Consider the following 22,328-nt stretch of genomic DNA (forward strand, 5'->3'; position numbering starts at 1 on the left):
TGTTGGTACTATGAATAAAAAGAAAAAAATATATATATACCACTTGGTGACACATCCAACCGACTTGTACCGTGCGTGTATTAATAGAATGACGGATGACAGTGGGTTTGATTTAATGTTGTCGTTTATGATGAGGGTGATAGCGATATAAGTAATGATAATGGTGATGATGATGATGATGGTGGTGGTGATGTTGATAATGATAGCAGTAAGAATGAAATAAAGAAGAAGTAGAAGAAAGAAGAAGAAAAAAGAAGAAAATTAAGTTTAGTTTTTTATCTTTACCAAGTCCCCTCCTTGCCCCTCCCCCCGACACATACAGAGAGAGAGAGAGAGAGAGAGAGAGAGAGAGAGAAGCTACGTAGGTGCCTGTCAAAAAAAAGAAAACATTAAGCAAGAATTTGAAGAAGAGAAAGCGCCTTTTTTTCACACTTCCCTAACAAGACATTTGGTGAAAGAATGTGCCTGTTTCTCCTCCCTTTAGACATTCCTCACTTCTTTCAAGCTTCTTACATACGCACATCAAGTAGGAGGACCGTGGACTGTAAAGTGAATGGAGGAGGAGTTTGGTAGAGAAGGAATAGTGAAAAGCTAAATACATCACATCTGAGAACAAGCAGGAGAGATTTTCAGGCATCAAGGTTTAATTCTCAGAAGTTTAGAATCGTGGGTATTTTGGTACCGACAGACCGAGACAAAGAGAGAAAGAAAGATAGGAAGAGACAAAGAGACAGAGCAAAGAGCGAAGAAGATAGACTTTTAGACAGATATGATCGTAAAGTTGGGAAAATAGAGGAGTGATGGAGGAAGAAAGGGTATGACAAAGATAAACATTACTAATTGACTGACCTCACTCTTCAAACCAGATGGAAGAACAGACGTGGCGTGAGAGAGACAATGAGAGATGAAAAGCTGAGCGAGGCGAAATTCAGACATGCACTTGTGTGTGTGTGTGTGTGTGTGTGTGTGTGTGTGTGTGTGTGTGTGTGTGTGTGTGTGTGTGTGTGTGTGTGTGTGTCCTTGGGGAGCTGTGCAATGACCCAAGAAAGAGTTATACTGAAAGGGAGACTCACGTAATGACATACAGACTTACAGACAAACACAAAGACGCACACTCGATCAAACACGCAAGATAAGCAGACAGATAACTCAAGAAACACAAGCAGACATACAGACAGACACATACCTTCACAGAAACATAAGAGAGAGTAAACAAGAGTACGAAGACATTACCCTCAAAATTTTAAGTTTTTATCCTTCCTTCTACATCAAATATTTCATTCCCTGATGTATTTTCCCCAGGCACACTTTTCTCCTTCTAAAGAATAGTAGTGTTTTCGTCCTTGCTGCGTGTAAGCGGACAAAACCGTGGCTTGGAAATTACTTTACTGAGAAAATAACCTAATTCAACTGAGCATCACCGAACGAGAGAGAGAGAGAGAGAGAGAGAGAGAGAGAGAGAGAGAGAGAGAGAGAGAGAGAGAGAGAGAGAGAGAGAGAGAGAGCAGGAAAGAGACTCAGAAAAGAACAAACACTGGAAAAATATTGGGACAGCATTAAGAAAAGTTACAAGTTTCAGTGAAAAGCAGAAGGGTAGGAAGAGGAGGGGGAGGAAGGAAAGAAAAAGGCATAGGAGGAGGAGGAGGAGGAGGAGGAGGAGGAGGAGGAAGACAAAGGTGACAGGATCTTGGGGGCAAAAACACTGGAGGAAACGGAGAAGGATATGGAGGGGAAAGAGAAGAATAATGACTGAAAGTGTAAAAATGGAACAAAAAAGAACAAAGGAAGACCTGGATGGAAGATCTGAAGGAGGCGGACAAGGAGAAAGCGAAGAAGGAGAACGAGGAGGCAAAAAAAGAAATAAGAAACGACATGAGGAGAAAATGGACGAGAAAGAGAGGAGGAATTACTAGAAAATGCAAAAATGAAGGATATAGCGAATGTGAATATTTGGTAAAGGAGAAGGAAGATATGAAGGAAGGAGGAAGAGAAATGCGAGGGAAAAGGAGGAGGAGGAGAAGGAGGAAAGGGAAAACATCCTGACTCAGCTTGGAATGAAATCCTGCTTTTGGAATCTTGCCAAATACACTTTATCGTTGCCTCCCTATCTCCTATGGACACCAATTCAACACGTAAAGCCACGCCCTAGGACTCCACGAACCTCTGCCGGCGAGACGGAGCCAAGATACTGGAGAATATAAGGATAAAAATAGAGACTCGGATAGACTTGTACAACTGGCTGCACTTCACACGGATCTTTCATGTTTGTTTACATATTCTTAACATTACTGGTGTATTTGTTTATTTATTTATAGTTTTTGCTTCGTTTACATGGTGCTTCTGTCAATCCATCTTGCCTGCCTTCCGACACATTACTTCCCTCCTTCTCTTCAGTCCTTTTTTTTTTTTTTTTGTTACTTTCTAAAGAGAAGTCACACATTTTTTCGCTATGGATGCAAGGCGTTGACGTGAACAGATGATCACAGCGAGCTACAGTAGACATGCTGGCGTTAGTATTCATAACATTAAGTAAATGACCTCGCTATGGGAATTGTACGAATTGTAACGTTGAAGACTTTTACTCACATACATTTACACGACGTAGGGACAGACAAACGTACATAAAAGAGGTAGAAAAACAGATAGAAATAGAGACAAGAAGAAAAAGAGAAATAGGAAAGGAGACAAACAGAAAGACAGAAACACAGAGACAGAATAAACACGCAAACAAAAACAAACAGAAAACAGACAGACGTAAAAAAAAAAAGCAGGCAGACAGAGAAACGGTAAAAAAATAGAGAAAAAAATAAAACCTGACAAAAAAACATTGAGATATCAGATGTTTATCAAAAAATATCTAGTTACAAATTTTCAAAATAAAGATAAGAATCAAGAGGAAAAGGAAGAGGAGGAGAAGGAGGAGGAATATGTAAGGCAAGACGGTTAGATAAGGAAGGAAAGTAAGGGAAAGAAATACGAGGCGATTTGCTAATGCATGTCATTGACGGCAGCGAGGCGCCAGGCGAGGGTTGTTTGTGTGTTGAAGGCTGTCTGATTGAGTCCGGTGGGAGGGAAGGAAGGAAAGCGGAGAGCAGAAAGTGACGATCGTGAGACACTTTATTCTTCACCTTTGTCTAAAGAATTTTGATTTATGAAACTCAAATATGACAGAATGATTGGCTGCCCCTCACTACCGAGACAGACAGACAGACAGAGAGAGAGAAAGAGGAGAGAGAGAGAGAGAGAGAGAGAGAGAGAGAGAGAGAGAGAGAGAGAGAGAGAGAGAGAACCATATGGAGTGACAAGAATGTTTCATTAGTTTGGTCAGACATGTAGAATTAATCCAAAATAGTCAAATCAACTTTTTTCTAATACTTTGGTAATCATCCTCCCTCTTCTTGTCCCTCTTCGTATTCTCCTCTTCTTCCTTTCTTCATCCTTCCTTTTTCTGTCCTACGTATCCCTGTGCTTTTTTTTCCTTCTACATATCCTCTTCAGCAATCAATACAGTATTATTATTATTCCTACATTAACACCTCTTTTCGTACTCAAGCATAATATTTGTAATTCCTTGTTCCTCTTCCTTCTCCCATAACTCAATTTCCTCTTGCTTCAGCCCACTTCCTACTCCTCCACCTTCGCCGCATCATCCTTTCTCATCACCTTTCCCCCCCTAGTCTGAGGTCCCAGGAGGCTGCACAACACGCACCACTGCGTCGAGGCGTCTAGGGCAGCGGCTCTCCCTACCTAGGAATCCTGTATCTACTTAACCCTGAGGCAACATGTGCACTAATCCCAAGGGCTTCCATTTGTCATCAGGGTCGAAAATAGCAGCTTGTTGAATAATTTATTTATAAGGTTTATCTGTGTATCCATGTAACCCCTCCGTATCTTATCACTTGATAAGGGTGAGTGAGTGCAGACGAGATTGCTACTCGAGTATATGAGTTTTTTTTTTTTTTATGTACTCTATTAGATATCGAGGAAAGTATTGACGACTCATGAGCAGGATAGTGGTGATAGTGTATTGAATGTAGGCGGTGGTGGTACTGGTAGTGCTGGCAAGAAGTGACTCAGTACATGCATGAAGAAAAAAAAAATAACGAATTATGTGTATATATGTGCGTTTATACAAAAACGTGGGAAGAAATATTAATGAGAACGTAACCTTCTTCGCAAAAACTTTCCTTTTATGAAATCAGCGTTGAGTCATCATGATTTCCCCCACATAGAGGCCTCGGCGTCGTGTTCTGCTCATCTAGCACGACCTCTCCTAATAGCCATGCCGGTAGTGGCGATGAGAGGCACCGGAGCCAATTTCACAGCGACTCCCCATGGGATGCTGTACGGGGCCCTCGTGGTGAAGGGGAGCGGGTGAGGAAGGCGGCAAGGGAGAGCTCTAATAGGAATGACTGAGGCAGAGTCAGATAGGGAATAATTAGGAAGGAACTGAGAGAGGGACCGACCTGAACTTACTAGAGGGAAGGACAGCTAACATAGAGGAATGAAGAGGACTGGAGAAGGAAGGAGGCACCATGGCAGTGTGAGGGAATGAAGGGAAATGGAAGAATGGGAAAAAAAGGGAAAAAAAAGTAGTGCAACCAAGCTGAGAAGACCATAATAAATCCCGCAAGACATATACGTCAAGATGAGACCTGAATCTTCTTAACTCAGCGCAGTAAAGAAGGAATGAATTATGCAAACAAAAATGTGGGGGAGGGGGGAGTTGAAGCAAGACTGAGTTGCAGGAGGGAAAGGGGAGCGGAGCTGATAAGATGGGAGGGGAGTGGATGGTGGGAGTGCAATGGAAAATGGATACAGAGAGAAATGGGAGGATTCACCTTTAGTAACCCTGCACAAGATTTATTCACAACCACTCTGTATAATTCTCCTCTGATATCGCTCTCCCTTTTCATTTGCATCCCTTCGTCCTCCTGTGTGTGCAATGAGCCGAAGCAGAAAGCGCAGAGCAGGGACGTGAGTTTCTGTAAGCTTTTCATAGATTTTACCATACTTTTGGCCTTGACCCTTCTAAAAGACAGATCTCCTAATTCTTAACCCCCCCTTCAATACCGGGACACATTTTTACCTTGAGATTTGTGTACGATTATACCACTTTATTGACATTAGGAAGGGTTTATGAAGGTCAGAAGATTAATAGCCACAGTCTGGACTATTTTCATCCTCACATAAGTTTCTGAAGCTGTATAAAACCACCAAATAGTAAGTAGAATGAATATGGAAACGCGTCATGGTACTGAATAGGTTAAAGGGATTTCCTAACTCAATTTGTGACTTCTTTCGTTTCCTTCATAGTGTCTCCCTGTATGGATAATTATCGTCACTAGTAATTACCTTCTGTGTATGTAATTCCCTGTAGATGTCCTATTGTGAAGTCTAATACTACTGCTGTTCATGTTATGTTACCTTGTGGAACGGTCGAGTTAACTAGTATTCTGAACTTGTTATTGTGTTCGTGTCGTCTCTTTTCCCTCGTGGACTCGTGAGGCTCATGTTACAAGAGGAGGAGGAGGAGGAGGAGGAGGAGGAGGAGGAGGAGGAGAACTACAAAAGGGTCATTTGCTGATGATAAGAATTTATTAAGAACTACTACAATAACATTACTACTACTACTACTATTACTACTACCACCACCATCAGCACTGCTACTTCCTCTACTACAACTACAAAGTACCAGTGTTGAATAGCCCTTGGGAATATAGAGGAGGGGGAGCCAGTGAGCCGAGTGATAAAAGGTGATGCTGACAGACTAGAAAAGTAGAAGAAAAGATAAAAAGATGTCAGAGGGGCGTCTTTTTTTTTCTTTAGGTCGTTGAATCTTCTCATACTCTACCTTTTGCACTCCATAAAGTCTCCACCTCTCCAGTCCTTTCTTCTTTCTCACCTTTTTGTCATTTATATTCCTACTTAATGTGTGATGTGTCTTTTTGTTACATTTCTCATTGTCTAGACCACACATTGCCTCTGTGTTGCTGACCATCACATTGACTCAAAAGGTGAGGAGGGAAGCAAGGTAACGAGAGGCAGACGAAGAGAAAAACTTGCCCTCACATCTTTTTCACCCGCCATGAAGTCCCTAGCGTACATTTCTAAGCTGGGTCTCGTTATAGGATGCACAGTACTTTGTTTACCATCGACTCTCAACTTGACTCTCATTTATCCTTCTCCACACGACGCTTTATCACCTCCATTCATCTTCAATTGTCCTGTTCTTTCCTTGTTCCCATTGTCCACCTCCATCCTTATCTCTCTCTCTCATTTCTTCACTTCCCCACTAATTTCTCTAGTTCTCTCAGCCTCCTGCGTGTATTTCTCCCTCTTCCGCCCCCTTTCCCTGTCTGTCTTGCTGTCCTTCCCTCCTTCCCCCAACTCCCCCTCCCTGTTCCCTCCCCACAGCTCCATCCAATCTCATTGTCCGCCCCAACACTCTTCTGTTGTATTGTTTTCCGAGGGTCTTAAAGTTGAGAGACGCCACCCCAAGAACCTTCGTCAAGCTCATCCCGCCGCTTTGCTGGGCAATGTTCGTTTTATACATATATATTTACTGTGCTGTGACAAAAATTCAGTCAGATGTCCATTTTATTATATCATAAAGAATGAATTATCTAGAATAGGCGGTGGTATAGTGGATATAGTGGTAAGCGTGGAATCGGGCAGACGTTCATGCGTAGGTTCGAATACCATCAAGAACTGCCTTGAAACTTTGCCATTTGCCGAGTGGTTTAAAGTTACCTGCATGTCACCATGATACCCAAATTCTAGATGGTTACACCAAAGATGCATTTGGGTGATGATATGGGACTTAATATGGGTACCAATATAAATAAAATTGCCTGCGCCACTAATGGGTGGAAGCTGAACAGCGCTTCCCCATACTCTTCAAGTATACCTACAGGTGCTATAGGCCGTATGATATAAAAAAATAATAATAATTCTTACCAGGTGCCGGTCATTGTATCTGCTAATTCTTGTCTGTTGAGCTGCTATTGAATCAGGTGCCTCCATCGAAGTCCAGCATGATGTACACTGTCTTGAAGAAAATCGTTTTTAGCACGCTACAGTTATGTCTCAAATGCAGATCATAAGAGCATACCACCACCCGCACAACCAACGAAAATAACCTCTACCTGCAACTCTAAGAGACCTTTCTTCAAGGAATCTTCATGGCTAAGCTCCGCGTCAGTAACAGTTGCTTCTCTCCAAAACGGAATCTCGGAACCTTCAAGAGACGCATCCACCATCATGGGATTTTCAAGGGCTTAAGAAAGAGAGATTCAGGACTCAGAATATTACACAAAAATTCACAGACGTCGGTTCATAAACCATCAAGTAAACATATTCCAACCAAGAGAAATAAATATAAGAACAAAATGCATAAAACAATGAAGATAAACATGCACAAAAAGAACGTGAAATAAAATACGAGGATGCCCAGAGGAAGCAATAAAGGAAATGTGACGAGGAATGGCGGAGTAGAGATGGAAGGAAGATAAAAAGGAAATCCTGCAAAAATTCTACGCAGTGGCTAGAAATAGAACGTGACAAATATTTTTACTTCTCCCCTCATCCGTTTTTCTTTTTTTTTTATACCCAGTCTTTCAATTTAATTTTCGAGAGCATTACATCCTCCTCCGATCACCCTCCCATCACCCGAAATTGGATTATCTACTTTGAATAGATCCCGAGCACCATCAAAACGAGCTCACGTACTCCCCATCAGAGCAGAGCCTCTTGGCAGAAGGTGAACTGGAATATAACCCGTGAAGAGAAGTAGGAAATAGGTTGTTTTTGCATACCGTTTTAACAAATGTGTGTTGACCTAAATATTGCTCTTGGTGACCTTGTGATGCAGCAGCTCTATGATTCTGTTTCGATACAAATACTTTTCTTTCGTGTGTGTGTGTGTGTGTGTGTGTGTTCTCTCTCTCTCTCTCTCTCTCTCTCTCTCTCTCTCTCTCTCTCTCTCTCTCTCTCTCTCTCTCTCTCTCTCTCTCTCTCTCTCTCTCTCTCTCTCTCTCTCTCTCTCTCTCTCTCTCTCTCCCTCTCCCTCCCTCTCCCTCTCCCTCCCTCCCTTTCCACTTCCCACGTCAAGGCCAAGATCCGTCTCAATAATCCCCGTGGCGTGTCCCTTCCACAGAAGTTGCAAGATATACTCTAGGAGGAGCTGTAGCCTTTTGCATAGTGATGAGGGTGTCCTTTGGGAGTAGGAAGCGGCGGAGAAGGAATAGAGGAGAACAGGAGAGGAAGAAAGGAGGAGGAGGAGGATGAGATGGTGGTTGTAAGGATTATAGTTTCAGGGATAGCGAAAAGAGGAGCATAAAGGAGCATGAAGAAAGACCAAACTGTTGAAAATTTCTTGGTCATTTACGATAGTCTTTGTGGTGAGTTACACTATTTGTTCTGAGGTGAGATGGAAGAGATAGTAAAGGAGGAAGGCCTCTCCCCCAACTGTTGATCCCTACGGCTGTGGTTGCTTAGAGAAGGTGGAAAAGAAGGAAAATAAAAAAAGAAAAAAGAATGTGTTATTATATTTCGCAAACACACACACACACACACACACACACACACACACACACACACACACACACACACACACACACACACACACACACACACACACACACACACACACACACACACACACACACACACACACAAGGGGAACAAAACCAAATATTCTGTAACCTAATCCTTTGTTTCTGGCGAGGTCTTTCAAGCACAAGAAAAGGAGCGGCCACGAGGAAGCGAGCAGACTAATAATAGCAGTGGCTTCAATATACTCTTATTTCCTAGACTTCCTGACACATCCCCACACACACCTCACATTTTCTTTAACTCTTATTTTTCACCTTTCTGTCGGATATCGTGTTCGTATAAGCGAGAGAAACATGATATCTACAGTTTCCTCTTATTTACCAGCGTTACTTCTTGTTCCCGTTGTAATGTAGTGCGCTGTTCTTGTCTTCATTATGGTTGTAGATTTGGCGTCGTGAGTAAATGAAGAGGTGATGGTCAGATAAGCACACCTCGCATGCAGTAAATATAGCAAGGTGTATATGGAGTTTTTGACATGTCAGGGTGGTACATTTAGTCATATTTTTATCGAGAAGCTCCATTAAATCAAACCTTATCACTCACGTAGATACATTTATATATTTCTACCCGCACTCGAATTGACTTAATTTATTCCACTCTCATCAATACTTTTTACAATTTATGCAAGACTGAATTTTTATTTCTCCCAAAGCTTTTTAAAAGTTATCGGCACTACTGCTTATAATTCCTCACGCACACGCTTTCCGCTACTTATCTGTATACCCTACGTGGAGTGACAGAGGAGGCAGCACAGGGAAAGAGACAGAACTAATCATTTTGACTCTTTTATTTCTCCCCAAGTCTTTTGAAAATTAATATTACTTTTACTGACAGCTATTCATATAGATTTCAGTACACAGAGAATTAACAAAAGTAGCTCATTTTCACTCATTTCTCCCCAAGCTTTTTGAAAATTGATATCACATTTATGGAAAACCTTTCATATACTTTTCAACACACTCAAAAGTAAAATAACAAAAAAATAGATAGATGAAAGAGGGAGAGCTCATCACGTGCATCTAGCCACCAGAATAAAGCATCCTTTCATCACCTTTTGATTGTTTTTCGTCCCCGCGTGAGGTGAGGCTTCAAGAGGCAAGGACGAGTGGCTGCTGCAGTGGTGTGTTTTCTTTGGACTTGCAAACACAAGCTCTTCCTGCCTCGGGGTGAACTGTTGATGTCTGTCCTGGTGGTCCGCTGCGGGAAGCTGTGGTGTGCGGTGTTCCTCACTTCCTTGGACTTTACAGCGAGAGAGAGAGAGAGAGAGAGAGAGAGAGAGAGAGAGAGAGAGAGAGAAATTATCCATTCTTTCTTTTGATTCAACAGTATGCGTGTGTGTGTGCGTGCGCGCGCGCGTGTGAAGGCGTAGGTTTGCGTGACTTGGCAATCACTACTTTTCATAAAACTACGCGCACATTAATTATGTGCTTCCAGGCTTCAAAAGGGGCCTTAGAGATGCGTGCTTCACCATCTGATGGGGACAAAAATCCAAGCAGTCGCTAATTAGAGTTGCGGGAAATCGATCAGTTAGTTTATAAGGATATCGTTTTTTCTTACCATTACTTGATTTTTGTTCTTATATAAATGCTTAATGTATATGTATGTATGTATGTATGTATGTATGCAGAGAGAGAGAGAGAGAGAGAGAGAGAGAGAGAGAACTAGTGTTAACCGCCGAGGCACATATGTACTACTAATGAGTTAACTGATATCCACCCTCTGTGTCTCTACTGTCCCGCTTGGGTTTGGTGAAGTAGAGTCAGTGGTTAGTGTTTCCTGTCATGATTTTATAGACTGACTGACTGACTGACTGACTGACTGACTGACTGACTGACTGACTGACTGACTGACTGACTGACTGACTGACTAACTGACTGACAGACAGACAGAGACAGACTGACTGACTGACTGACTGACTGACTGACTGACAGAGACAGACTGACTGACTGACTAACTAACTAACTAACTAACTAACTAACTAACTAACTAACTAACTAACTAACTAACTAACCACCACTACTACTACTACTACTACTACTACTCTCTCTCTCTCTCTCTCTCTCTCTCTCTCTCTCTCTCTCTCTCTCTCTCTCTCTCTCTCTCTCTCTCTCTCTCTCTCTCTCTCTCTCTCTCTCTCTCTCTCTCTCTCTCTCTCTCTCTCTCTCTCTCTCTCTCTCTCTCTCTCGCATTATCCAACCACTGGCTCCCTCGCCATGACAATCATCACCATCATCATCTGTCCCCTCACAATTACCCTTCATCATACTCATCTTCATTCCCTCCTTTTTTTTTCATCGTGTGTCTCTTTTCCTCATTCGCCTCAACATTTCTCACTCTGCTCTCCTCCCTCCCCTCGTTGCTCTCTTCACTTCTCTTTCCTCCCCTCTGTATTTTGTTAAGCTCATGTTTACCCATCTTGCCGTGCCTTTTGAAGCTTCCCCTCTCTTTCCTCACCTCATTCATAATACGAATATTGCTCCCTTGGGTCTCCGCTCCTTCACAAGTACAAGGTTCTCAAAATGTCCTTAATTCTGTTGTTTATGGTTGTTTAATATGGTTTTGGAATCTTGTCGGTACTTGTGTTGTCTGTTTTGTTCTCTCTATGTACCTTTGTTTTATGTACACATTCAGATGGTTTATGTATTTCTGTTTCTTTTTCGTCTTTTGAGACTTTTATATTGTCACTTTTGTTTTGGTTTTTCTATCGTGTTCGGTCTTAACTGGTGAGACTAATAAGGCACTGGTTATAGGTCTTCATTAGTGCAATCGTATTTCTTCTACTTATATATCTTCTTTCTAGACTTCCTCACCATCCACTGGTTAACTTTACAGTGCACAGTGATGCTTGGCAGTACCACGTAAATAATATCACTAAATTTACGGTTCCATCTCAGATAAATACTCAAAATTTCAATATCTACCAGTTTTAACCTTTTCCATCGAATCACCCCTCCTCTTTACCTTTAATCGTTCGTTCGTGCGAGTTCTTCGATCCTCTTGTTGTCAGTGAGCATCGGCGTGGGAAGGCTGGGAATGATATTAGCCGTCCGAGCCTTTCATCACCGTGGACACGTTCACCAGCACTGCCTGGCTGCCTCCAAGTGGCTGCGCGGCGCCACCAGCGAGAGGGACTGCTCAGGCTGCCTTGCTGTGACGTTTCTTGTTTACTTGGAGCGCCAAAAATAACTCCCTTCCCTTCACATTACCCCAAAGCGTTATTAGGCGTGAGTGGGGTGGGGTAGAGTGAATTTTCGTGTATTCTGATTCAAGTTGTTTTATTGTTTGTGTGTGTGTGTGTGTGTGTGTGTGTGTGTGTGTGTGTGTGTGTGTGTGTGAGAGAGAGAGAGAGAGAGAGATTGATTCATTCTTACCTCTCTCTCTCTCTCTCTCTCTCTCTCTCTCTCTCTCTCTCTCTCTCTCTCTCTCTCTCTCTCTCTCTCTCGTTCGCTCGAGACGTGTCCTATCAGTTACCTCTTATATATACACTCAGTTTTTTCTTTCTTTCTTTTTCGAACGATAAAAATGAGGATTTTTATCAGCTTCCGCAAAGTTCAGTAAACTTGAACCGCTCACTCACTTGTCAGATGCTACCCCAAACGGCCCCGCCCTTTGAAGTGAGAGAGGGAAGAAGAAGAAAAAAAATAGACTAAGAGGAATGAAAAAAAAGGTGAATATATGCTTATTAATTGGAATGTGAATAACGTGTGCTCCTTCTTTCACTATTTTCACTATTTTCAATGATGTCTCGTTACTGTTTCCCATCAGAGAGCGTTCCTTCCCACCATGTTTCATTTCCCGCATCACCCTTGCCATTTTTCCACGCTCTCCCCTTTCTGCTTCCCCGTTTCCACTCACATATTGAACTTTCCTTGCCACCCTCTCCCTCCCTCTACTCCCTCTTGTCTCTCCTCCTCTCTCCTTCAGCACTCTACCTACCTCCAGCTAGCTTCTCCTCCTCCTCCTCCTCCTCCTCCTTCTCCTCAAGCGAGCGAAAGTGATCCAAAAATAACCTCAATTGATTTTTAGACCAGGTGTTAATTACTTTCACGGAGTTATCTCTCTCTCTCTCTCTCTCTCTCTCTCTCTCTCTCTCTCTCTCTCTCTCTCTCTCTCTCTCTCTCTCTCTCTCTCTCTCTCTCTCTCTCTCTCTCTCTCTCTCTCTCTCTCTCTCTCTCTCTCTCTCTCTCTCTCTCTCTCTCTCTCTCTCTCTCTCTCACACACACACACACACACACACACACACACACACACACACACACACACACACACACACACACACACACACACACACACACACACACACACACACACACACACTAACCCGCTATCTACCGCACTCAGTTTAATTATACACTACAGTTTAATTGAACAGAATAGGTGTAGAAAATAAGTATTGTAATATTATCGTTAGAATAATTAATGAATTGAGTCTATCCATTTCGATTAATTGTCTTTTTCTTTTTTCTGTCCTGAAAGCTGAAAGGTGTTTTTTTTCATATCAAACAGAATCAGATAGTGAGACATATAAAAACATCGATACTGGCAAATGTAGATACAGACAGACAGACAGACAGACAAAAAGAGAGACAAATACAAACAGGTAGACAAATAGATATATAGAAAGAGACAGATGAAGACGAATGGACAAACACAGTGACAAATACACATAGGTAGTGAGAGAGAAACGGGGAGATACAGACAGACAAACAGACAGACAGATAGACGAAGAAAGACAAACAGACGAACAGAAATAAATAACGCTTGCATCATACGAGATCAATAGTGAGCTTCAAATTGAAAAAGTCTCGGCAGAGGGATTAAATTAAAAAGTCCATGCAGGGAAAAGCTTGAAGCGATGTTAAATGAGGAATATTCATGAAAAAAAAACTAAGAAATCAATGAAAATTTTGGGATTAGAGATATTAACTGATGCAAGGAAAAAAAAAAAGGAGGGTAGAAGAGGAGGAAAAAAAGGAAGGTAGAATGAGAGGAAGGAAAGAATGTTAAATAAAGAATAAGAAATCTCAAGAAATATATTACTTTTTTTTCGGAATTAACAAAACATGAGCTGATGCAAGACAAAAAAAAAAAAACAGGAGTGGAGACAGACAGACATGAAAGAAGGGAGGAAGAGATGGAGGAGAGAGTGTTATATGTAGAAGAGTACAGAAAATGATCAAACAAATGGATGTGCTACAAACGATATAAGTCGATTAAGTTCAGCCTGAAAAGTGAATTTGAAATAATTAGGAAAAAACAGAATAAGCTGAAGGAATAAGAGCTTAGCATAATGAATAGATAATTGGTAGAGAAAATTGGAAACACTTGATGGAATACAAAGCAGGCTGTGAGAGTGAAGAGATAAACTTAGAGAAAAACTAACTTTCAATAATATAAGATAAACTTTAGGAATAAAAGGAATCGAGGGAATGTAAAAGTAAATTGAAAAAATAGCTAGACATTAGAAAAGTAACCGAATGAAATACAAAAGAGTAAAGGGAATATAAATGAAACTAAAGGCATTGATAAAAGTAAGAAGAAAAGAAAGATGAGCTAAGAGAGGGAACACCAAGTAAATTTAGAGACTAGAAAAAAAAATTGTAATATTAGTAAAAATCTGGAAAAGTTATATCTAATTCAGTGAATACAAAATCAAGCAAATAAAAGTAAGATGAGAAGAGAGTAAATTAATAAATAGAAAAATAAAACTGATGAAATGAAAGGAAAGCTAAGAAACAAAATTAAACATTAAATGGAGAGTTTAACCCCTTCAGTACCACCAGGACGCTTTTCCATATTCATTCTGGTTACTTTATGGTGATTTTATACAGCTTCAGAAACTCATGTGGGGATTAGAATAGCGAAGACGATGGCCATTAACCCTTTTAGAACTGGGAGACATCTTTACCTTGAGTTTTGTGTACGATTAGACGATTTTATAGACATTAGAAAGGGTCTATAGAGGTCAAAAGATTAATGGCCACAGTCTTCACTATTCTAATACCCCCAAATAAATTTTTGAAACTGTATAAAATCGCCAAATAGTAACCAGAATGAATATGAAAACACGTCCTCGTACTGAAGGGGTTAATCTTCTGACCTCCATTCACCCTTCCAAATGTCAATAAAACCGTCTAATCATACGCAAACCTCAAGGTAAAAATGCGTCCCGGTACTGAAGGGGTTAAACACAATCTTTCTGACACGAAACCACGCCTAGAAAACATACCAACACCCGGGAATATTGACGTTACGCAGGAAGAAGAGCGGAGGTAACTGGGTCGTGGCGAGGGCGAGCGAGGGTGAGGGGAGGGTGAAAGGCGTGCAAGGGCATGAGGAGGGGGGAGATGAAGGAAGGGGTCGCGTGAAGAGGGTGTTGTCAGGAGGGACCATCAATAGCCGCCACTCTTCCATCCTCCTTACCCTCCACCTTCCCCTGTGAGCCTCCCACACCAGCCAGGCCGCCACGCCTTAAGAGGAAGCCCAGCTAATCTCAGTTGTCTCGGCTCTGCTCGCTACCTCGCCCTCCACCTCAACCCCTTCCTGTTCTTTACATCTTCTCTTTTCTTCGTATCCTTTTATTCCTTTTTTTTTTCTTCATTTGTTATTTTCTCCTTTCATTCATTCATTCAAGCTGTTTTCTTACTCTTAACGTTTTTCCTCAATGTCTAACTCATTTTCTTTTCTTCACTCTTCTTCCTTGTTTTCTTCTCTATTTTTGCTTTTCTCTTTTCATTCTTTTATTCAAGCTTTTTTTTCATCGTTTCTTCCTTTCCTCAATCCTGTCTTTTTCTTTTCCATCTTCCTTTCTTTTCTTCATTCCTTTTCTTCTTAGATTTTTCCTTTCTTTTGTTTTCATTCATTCATTCATTCATTCATTCATTCCTACTCTAATATCTTTCTTCTTCCTTTCTTCCTTTCTCAACTCTCTCTTACTCTTTACATCTCCTTTTATTTTCTTCATCCCTTTTTACCTCGAATTTTTTTTCATTTAGTTTTTCCTCCTTTCATTCATTCATTCAAATTGTTTTCTTACTCTTAATGCCTTTCTTTACCTCCTTTCTTCCTTTCCTTCGTGTCTTTCTATTTTCATTCACTCGTTCAAGTTGCCTTCCCTCCTTTCTATCGTTTATTTATTTATTTATTTTATGGTAGTGGTCTCTTTTTTTATTCCCACGTGGAAGTAGGAGTCGTAGGGAAGTTTAGCCTTTTATAGTCGTGTGAGTTAAGTGTCTGTATGTCTCATTATCTGTATGTATAGTGGTGGTAGGTGCGGCTAGTTCTCAATGTGTACGTCGCGTCTCCGGTGTTCACTTGTCTCGTAGGGAACAAAGGGAAGGGAGTATAGTAAAAGTACCGATATCGTAAACGTGTTGGCATTGCAGGAATCCTTTTTTATTGTTTTTCTTCTTGTTTATTCAGAACGAGACAGGTGGATAAGGTAGGGTGTTTCTTGGGTGAAGGGTTGAAGCACGCGTGTAAATGTTCATAGTTGGCTCTCGAGCGAACGAGAGAGAGAGAGAGAGAGAGAGAGAGAGAGAGAGTTAATAGTAATGTAGTGCTTCATAAATATGTAGCAGCTGGCAAGTTTTAGAATTAAAATTTTACTGCTCTTTCTGTTGTTACTTATCATCATCACCATCATTATCATTATCAAATTCACCACAGCATATAAGAATATTTACAGAACCTTTGCCGTGTTGACATTCACTGTGCACTTCACATTCTAATAAACCGAAGTTGAAAACAAAACAAAAAGACAAAAAATAGTTAACGAGCAGCACGTGGGGAAAAAAAAAGATGCCGGAGGAGAAACAGCGTCTCCTCCAACTTTCCCTAGATTTTCCTCTCCTATATTTTTCTATTTTCCGGAAGAGTAACTTTAGGCTTGAGGGTCGTGCCTAGCGCCTACTCTGGTCTGCCTCGACACGCGCCGCCCCACAATAGGAAGCTGAGCGGAGACAGGATTGTTTTATGTGTTCCTGTGTGTGAGGAGCGCCTGCCACCAAGGATACACATAGTTCTTGACCTCCTTAATACGGGAATTACTTTGTTTCACCCTTTGACTAACACTTAATACATCTTTCTGTAATTACCAAACACTATGACACTGTTCTCTTTAATCTTGATAGAAATAACAAAATATACTCTTTGTCACCTTCAACTTTATTACAAATCTTTAATAAACTAAATACATTGCATATGCGGGTAATTGTCTCATATCATATAGTTAGTGTATCATGTGTTGCTTAGAGTTAAGTATAGCTTTTTCGGACACAAGTGGGTGCCTTCACTATCCGAGCTCTCATGTACTGTGTGTAGCTTCGCAAAAAGATAGGGCTATACTAGGTAGATATTTATCATTGTGTTCTACTGATGACATGGGCTTTTCTTATCATTGCCAGTTAGTCGAACTGCTGTTTTTCTCCATAAAATAATACCTTCCCGCAAGCTTTACTGTATATTGAGGCTCCTGCGATCTTTTCTATGCTTTCTTTAAGTTGTCTCTGAAGTGATCAACAGTGGCATGTGGTTTCGCTTTTTATCCCTGTCTTTATATTCTGCACGTTATATGATTTAAAGAAACGAATCAGGAAAGATGTTATATCGGCAGTAAAGTGCACACAGAGAAAATGGAGAATTGAATATGAGGGAAAGAGATTAAAAGGGGGGAAAATGAAGCAAGGTTACGAAATGCTGCCCTCTTGAAGCAAACACAAAGTCAAGAAGCAAGTCACGGGAAGTTGGTGGATAAACGCCATCAGTCTGTCAAGGCAAAGAGGACATTAAGGCAACCCAGCTCCCGAGGCCACGGTGGGAGCCAATGTGTCGGGCAGCATGAAGGCAGCGCCGGGCCTGCGCCTTCCTGCCTCCATTGTCGTCCTGGCCTTTAACGACGGCGAATGGAGAAAGAAAAGAAACTGTCAGTAAACGTGAAAGAAAGTGAGAGAAGAATGATGATAATGGCGGTGCGCAGGCCACTGATATTAAGGGTTAATGGCCACACTGAAGGAAAGACGTGTGGAAGGAAAATTTCTGAGTGAAGCGAGAAAGAACTCAAAGAAGAAAAAAATGTATAGATATTATAAAACTTTGGAGTAAATGAGAAATCTATAGACAATAGTGAGATGATGTATTAGAAAATGAGAGAGAGAGAGAGAGAGAGAGAGAGAGAGAGAGAGAGAGAGAGAGAGAGAGAGAGAGAGAGAGAGAGAGAGAGAGAGAGAGAGAGAGAGAGAGAGAGAGAGAACATATTGCCCAAAAGTACTCTTCTTGCTGAGTTTTTGTCGCATAAATATCTTCCTTGCCTCTAAATTCAAGTCGCATATATAGCAGTAGTAGCTTAGTAGTGATAGTAATGGTAGTAGTAGTAGTAGTAGTAGTAGTAGTAGTAGTAGTAGTAGTAGTAGTAGTAGTAGTAGTAGTAGTAGTAGTAGTAGTAGTAGTAGTAGTAGTAGTAGTAGTAGTAGTAGTAGTAGTAGTAGTAGTAGTAGTAGTAGTAGTAGTAGTAGTAGTAGTAGTAGTAGTAGTAGTAGTAGTAGTAGTAGTAGTATGAAAGGCTTAGTGTTCTCCTAGATATATCTGCCTGATTGGAAGATCACACTAGCAAAATGCCTTTACGTACACTTATCGCACGTCACGTTCAGTCACCCTCCGTGTTGCAGATCTTGATAAGGGTCAGAAAGATCGTTACTTTTTTTCACCGTTCGCACACCATGGACCCCGTTACTTGTTGTGTAATAATGAGTCATTTTCCCCGTGCCTTGTAATGAAGTTTATCATTTTGTTGGCAAACTTTCACTCAGCAGAAACATTATAACAGTAATTCATCTTAACCCTTTCAATACCATGACACGTTTCCATATTAATTTTGTCTACTATATTGTGATTTTATACATCTCCAGAAACTCATGTGAGGATTAAAAATTGTTAAAGATTATGGCCATTAATCTTCTGACCTTCATAAACCTTTTCTAGTGTAAATTAGAATCGTCAAATCATGTCCATAACTCACGCGTCCCAGTACAGATGGGGTTAATGTAATTGTAAAGGTGGCGTATATTTACATGATGGAAATATCCCCAACCAATGTCTTGCATATAATGTTACATAAGACATCATGTTCTAATTTCATAATTTTCCTTAACACTGCAAGTTTTCTTTTCATACTGATGATGAAAACAAAAGCAAGTGGAGAAGATACAACAGTAAGAGTCGTCAATGAATAGCAGAAGTGGAGGACTAGTGCGCAGAACATCCAAACCTTCCTCACTTTCTTCCATGTACTATCTTTTTTTTTTATCCCTTTGGCTTACTGAAATGTCTCGAAAACCACAAGAGTTCGTAGGCTTATTCTGATCAGGACTTGAGGCGATTCCAGCAAGGGATCTGGATACAGCCTTCTAATACCATTCCCCGATAGCTAGCTATTTGTTCGTTTCCCTGTGTGTGTGTGTGTGTGTGTGTGTGTGTGTGTGTGTGTGTGTGTGTGTGTGTGTGTGTGTGTGTGTGTGTGTGTGTGTGTGTGTGTGTGATGTATTCTATAAGTTTAAATTTGCTGTCTTGTAATCTAGTGTTAGTTTTTACATTACTTATTTCGCGATTACTATTCCTAGTGCACTGTGTTTAATCAGAATGCTTAGCTCCTTTTCACGAGTTGCCTTTTTAAAAAAACATTGTGGTTGCGTTGTCTTAGCTTTGAACGCCTTAAGTGCGACCTAAAAAGAACCCACTTACTTCCGTTGATAAACACAACACTCGTTTTCTGGAGAGGAGAATATGCGAGTGTATTTTGTAGAAGATAAAGAGGAAAGTTTTGTGCGTGTGGCTTACTTATTACCATATCAACATGTTCCTTTGTGAAATGTTCGCACACTTTCTTTCCACATCGCAACTAAAGCAGAAACTGTGAGAATAAGCCTGCATTCCCCATAATGAAGCACATTACACTTCCTTCTCTAAACTTACATCGAACTGAGCATACGAACCCACCAAGCGATCAGATCTTAGAAGTCAACACGCAGGAGTCTCACAGATGTCTCCCTTTCATGATGCTTCCTCGACACGTTCTCTAAAATTAATGCTACTTCACCCTGATAGACGTGGAATTCGTGCTTACATTTCTGAGTGTGCCCGCCTTAATGCTGGTTTTCTCAGCTTCGTATTCCCTTGCTCCCCGCCTCGCCTACCCAGTGACTCTAAGCTTCGTCTCCTTGGCGCCGCCATCCTGTGCCTCTTCCTTTTTCATATGTGTACATATAGTCACTCGAAGGTTTCTCCTCACCTCCTCACTAGCATTCATGTAAATATGACACCCTCGTACCTTTTTTTCATTTTTTCCTCTCCTTTTTTATCACGGGTAGGAAGGGAAGAGCGAGGGTGCGGAATGAGGTATATCAACAGAGCCACGTGTACCAGTGCTCTTCCCAGGGTGATGGAGGGGCTGTGGGTAAATAGTGGCGATGAATGCACGTAAAGTAAGAGCAGTTCGTGGTGAGTTGGTGATTTGAAATTGTTTTGTAACTGGTGGTTTTATTTTTTTTACTTTTTATTTGTATTTATTATTATTATTATTATTATTATTATTATTATTATTATTATTATTATTATTATTATTGTGTATCTTCATGTATTGCGTGTGTTTCTGACTTGATGTTCGAGGAGGTTCAGAGATGTTTCTGGGTTGTCACTTTCTCTCTCTCTCTCTCTCTCTCTCTCTCTCTCTCTCTCTCTCTCTCTCTCTCTCTCTCTCTCTCTCTCTCTCTCTCTCTGAAATATTTTTTTTTTCTTGTAAATCTTCCGTATGTCAAAAAAAAAAAAAAAATGCCGATCATATGAAAATTCAACGGTACATTTTCCTCTAAAAACATTCTCCCGAAATACATCTGGTCTTCATTTTACTTTCTCATGTTTTTTGTGTAAATAGTCGACATTTTAGATGCGACAGCCTTCAGGAGCAAACGGGGGCCGAATAGGTCCAGCCAATCCTCGGTGGTGGATAGAAAGTCACTGCTGGAAAGAGCCGTGAGCCAGGCGCCTTTCGGTGTAAAATCCTCCGGCGCCGTGTGAGTAGCAAGGGAGAGCGAGGGTTACGACGCCAAGTGGGAGGATCAATAGCAACGGGAGGGGAATGGCCCGCGGCGAGGGGAGGAGGGAAAAGAGAGAGGACGAGAAGCGACGGGCAGAAGGAGACGAGGAAAATATAAGGCTGTAAAGTAGAAGAGAAGAAGGGTGGCGCGTGGAGGAACTGTGGAAGGCATGTAGAGTTACGAGTATGCAAGGCGCCACCGGGAAGTTTGTGTTAAGTTAAAAATAAAAGCCTCGCAGCATGAAGCGCAATGCAATTATTGTGAGAGTTGCAATTACAGTAAGGGTGGCAGAGGTGTGTCTCCCTCTCCTCCCGTCCTCTGCCTTAATAGGTTAGAATTGTCTCGTGCGTGTCTGCAGGAGGGATGAGGAAGAAAGATGTGAGGTCCTTTTTTCATTTGTATGGGGAATACCGTTGGGTCTTCTGACTGTTTACAATGCTGCAATCGTTAATGTGAGCCATAAACAACACACCTCGGCATTCCTCGCACCCCTCACACTGGCACACTTCACAACAGCAATACATAATCGTTTTTTGTTGATTTATTGACTGGAGGATCACATTACATACATACATTTCCAAAAACATAATATAAATAAGATTATAAGCCTTGAATGCAAACAATACGAACGAATGATAGTAAAGTATGGTAGCATTGTGTAAGGGACGAGTTGCATGTGCCGCATTACATCACTCTGTTACTTCTTTTACTTTTTGTTTATACTTACGCGAAGAAAGTCGAGGTGGAGGACGATCGCTGTAGGTGGCTAGTTACAATCATCGGCTTAACTCAGTTCCGGGAGACACCAAGTAAGATTAGTGAGACGGAAACCAGACAAACGGGGGAGAGAGAAACAAAAGAATCACATGTTGCCGCTATTCTTCTGACTTTACCTCCTCCCCCCCACCCACTCTCTCTCTCTCTCTCTCTCTCTCTCTCTCTCTCTCTCTCTCTCTCTCTCTCTCTCTCTCTCTCTCTCTCTCTCTCTCTCTCTCTCTCTCTCTCTCTCTCTCTCTCTCTCTCTCTCTCTCTCTCTCTCTCTCTCTCTCTCTCTCTCTCTCTCTACACACACACACACACACACACACACACACACACACACACACACACACACACACACACACACACCAGTCTAACTTGAGACACAAAGTTATTGTCAGCGAAAACATAGTGATGATGGCGTTCGTCTCTCCCTTCTGGCTCCATCTGCCCGAATATAAATAAGTTTGTATGTTTGAGTGGCATATTTTCTCTCCGTTGTTGACCCCACCTGTCGTCCATCGAACTCAGGGTGTAAGATAAGACCAGCACTGTATTCAGCCCTCAGTGCCCGGGGACGCACCAGCACCGCATACAGCACCCGTTGTGGGACTCGTAATACCCATGAGGACTTGCTCTGTAACTTTTGAATGTTTATTGTGACGCAGGTGCATGTGCAAATTCTCGTCGTGTGGAAATCCCTGTTAGATGGAAAGTAAGTGACTGTCACACCAAATAAACAACCTTCCTAAATGTCTCGATGGGAACACGTAAACTTGTCGCTGCAGCCAAACAGATGCGTGTTTGTGTGTTTGTGTTTCAAATATGTTTTATAAATCATCCTTACTTGTAAAAGAAGATATT

General features: G+C 41.4%; 1 protein-coding gene and 1 long non-coding RNA gene across 8 annotated transcripts in view; one reads left to right on the forward strand and one right to left on the reverse strand.

Annotated features, from left to right (window-relative positions):
- LOC123503556 (disks large 1 tumor suppressor protein-like) overlaps positions 1-22,328 on the forward strand; it is a 610,283-nt gene that overhangs the window by 356,898 nt on the left and 231,057 nt on the right. The gene's annotated exons all lie outside the window — the stretch shown is intronic.
- LOC123503559 lies at positions 9,389-11,854 on the reverse strand. The gene is made up of 2 exons (XR_006674522.1): positions 11,578-11,854; positions 9,389-9,855 (listed from the first exon to the last, which is right to left on the reverse strand). It is a non-coding gene; the product is annotated as an uncharacterized LOC123503559 (long non-coding RNA).

This window comes from Portunus trituberculatus, chromosome 14 (genome assembly GCF_017591435.1).
Source record: "Portunus trituberculatus isolate SZX2019 chromosome 14, ASM1759143v1, whole genome shotgun sequence".
NCBI lineage: Eukaryota > Metazoa > Arthropoda > Malacostraca > Decapoda > Portunidae > Portunus > Portunus trituberculatus.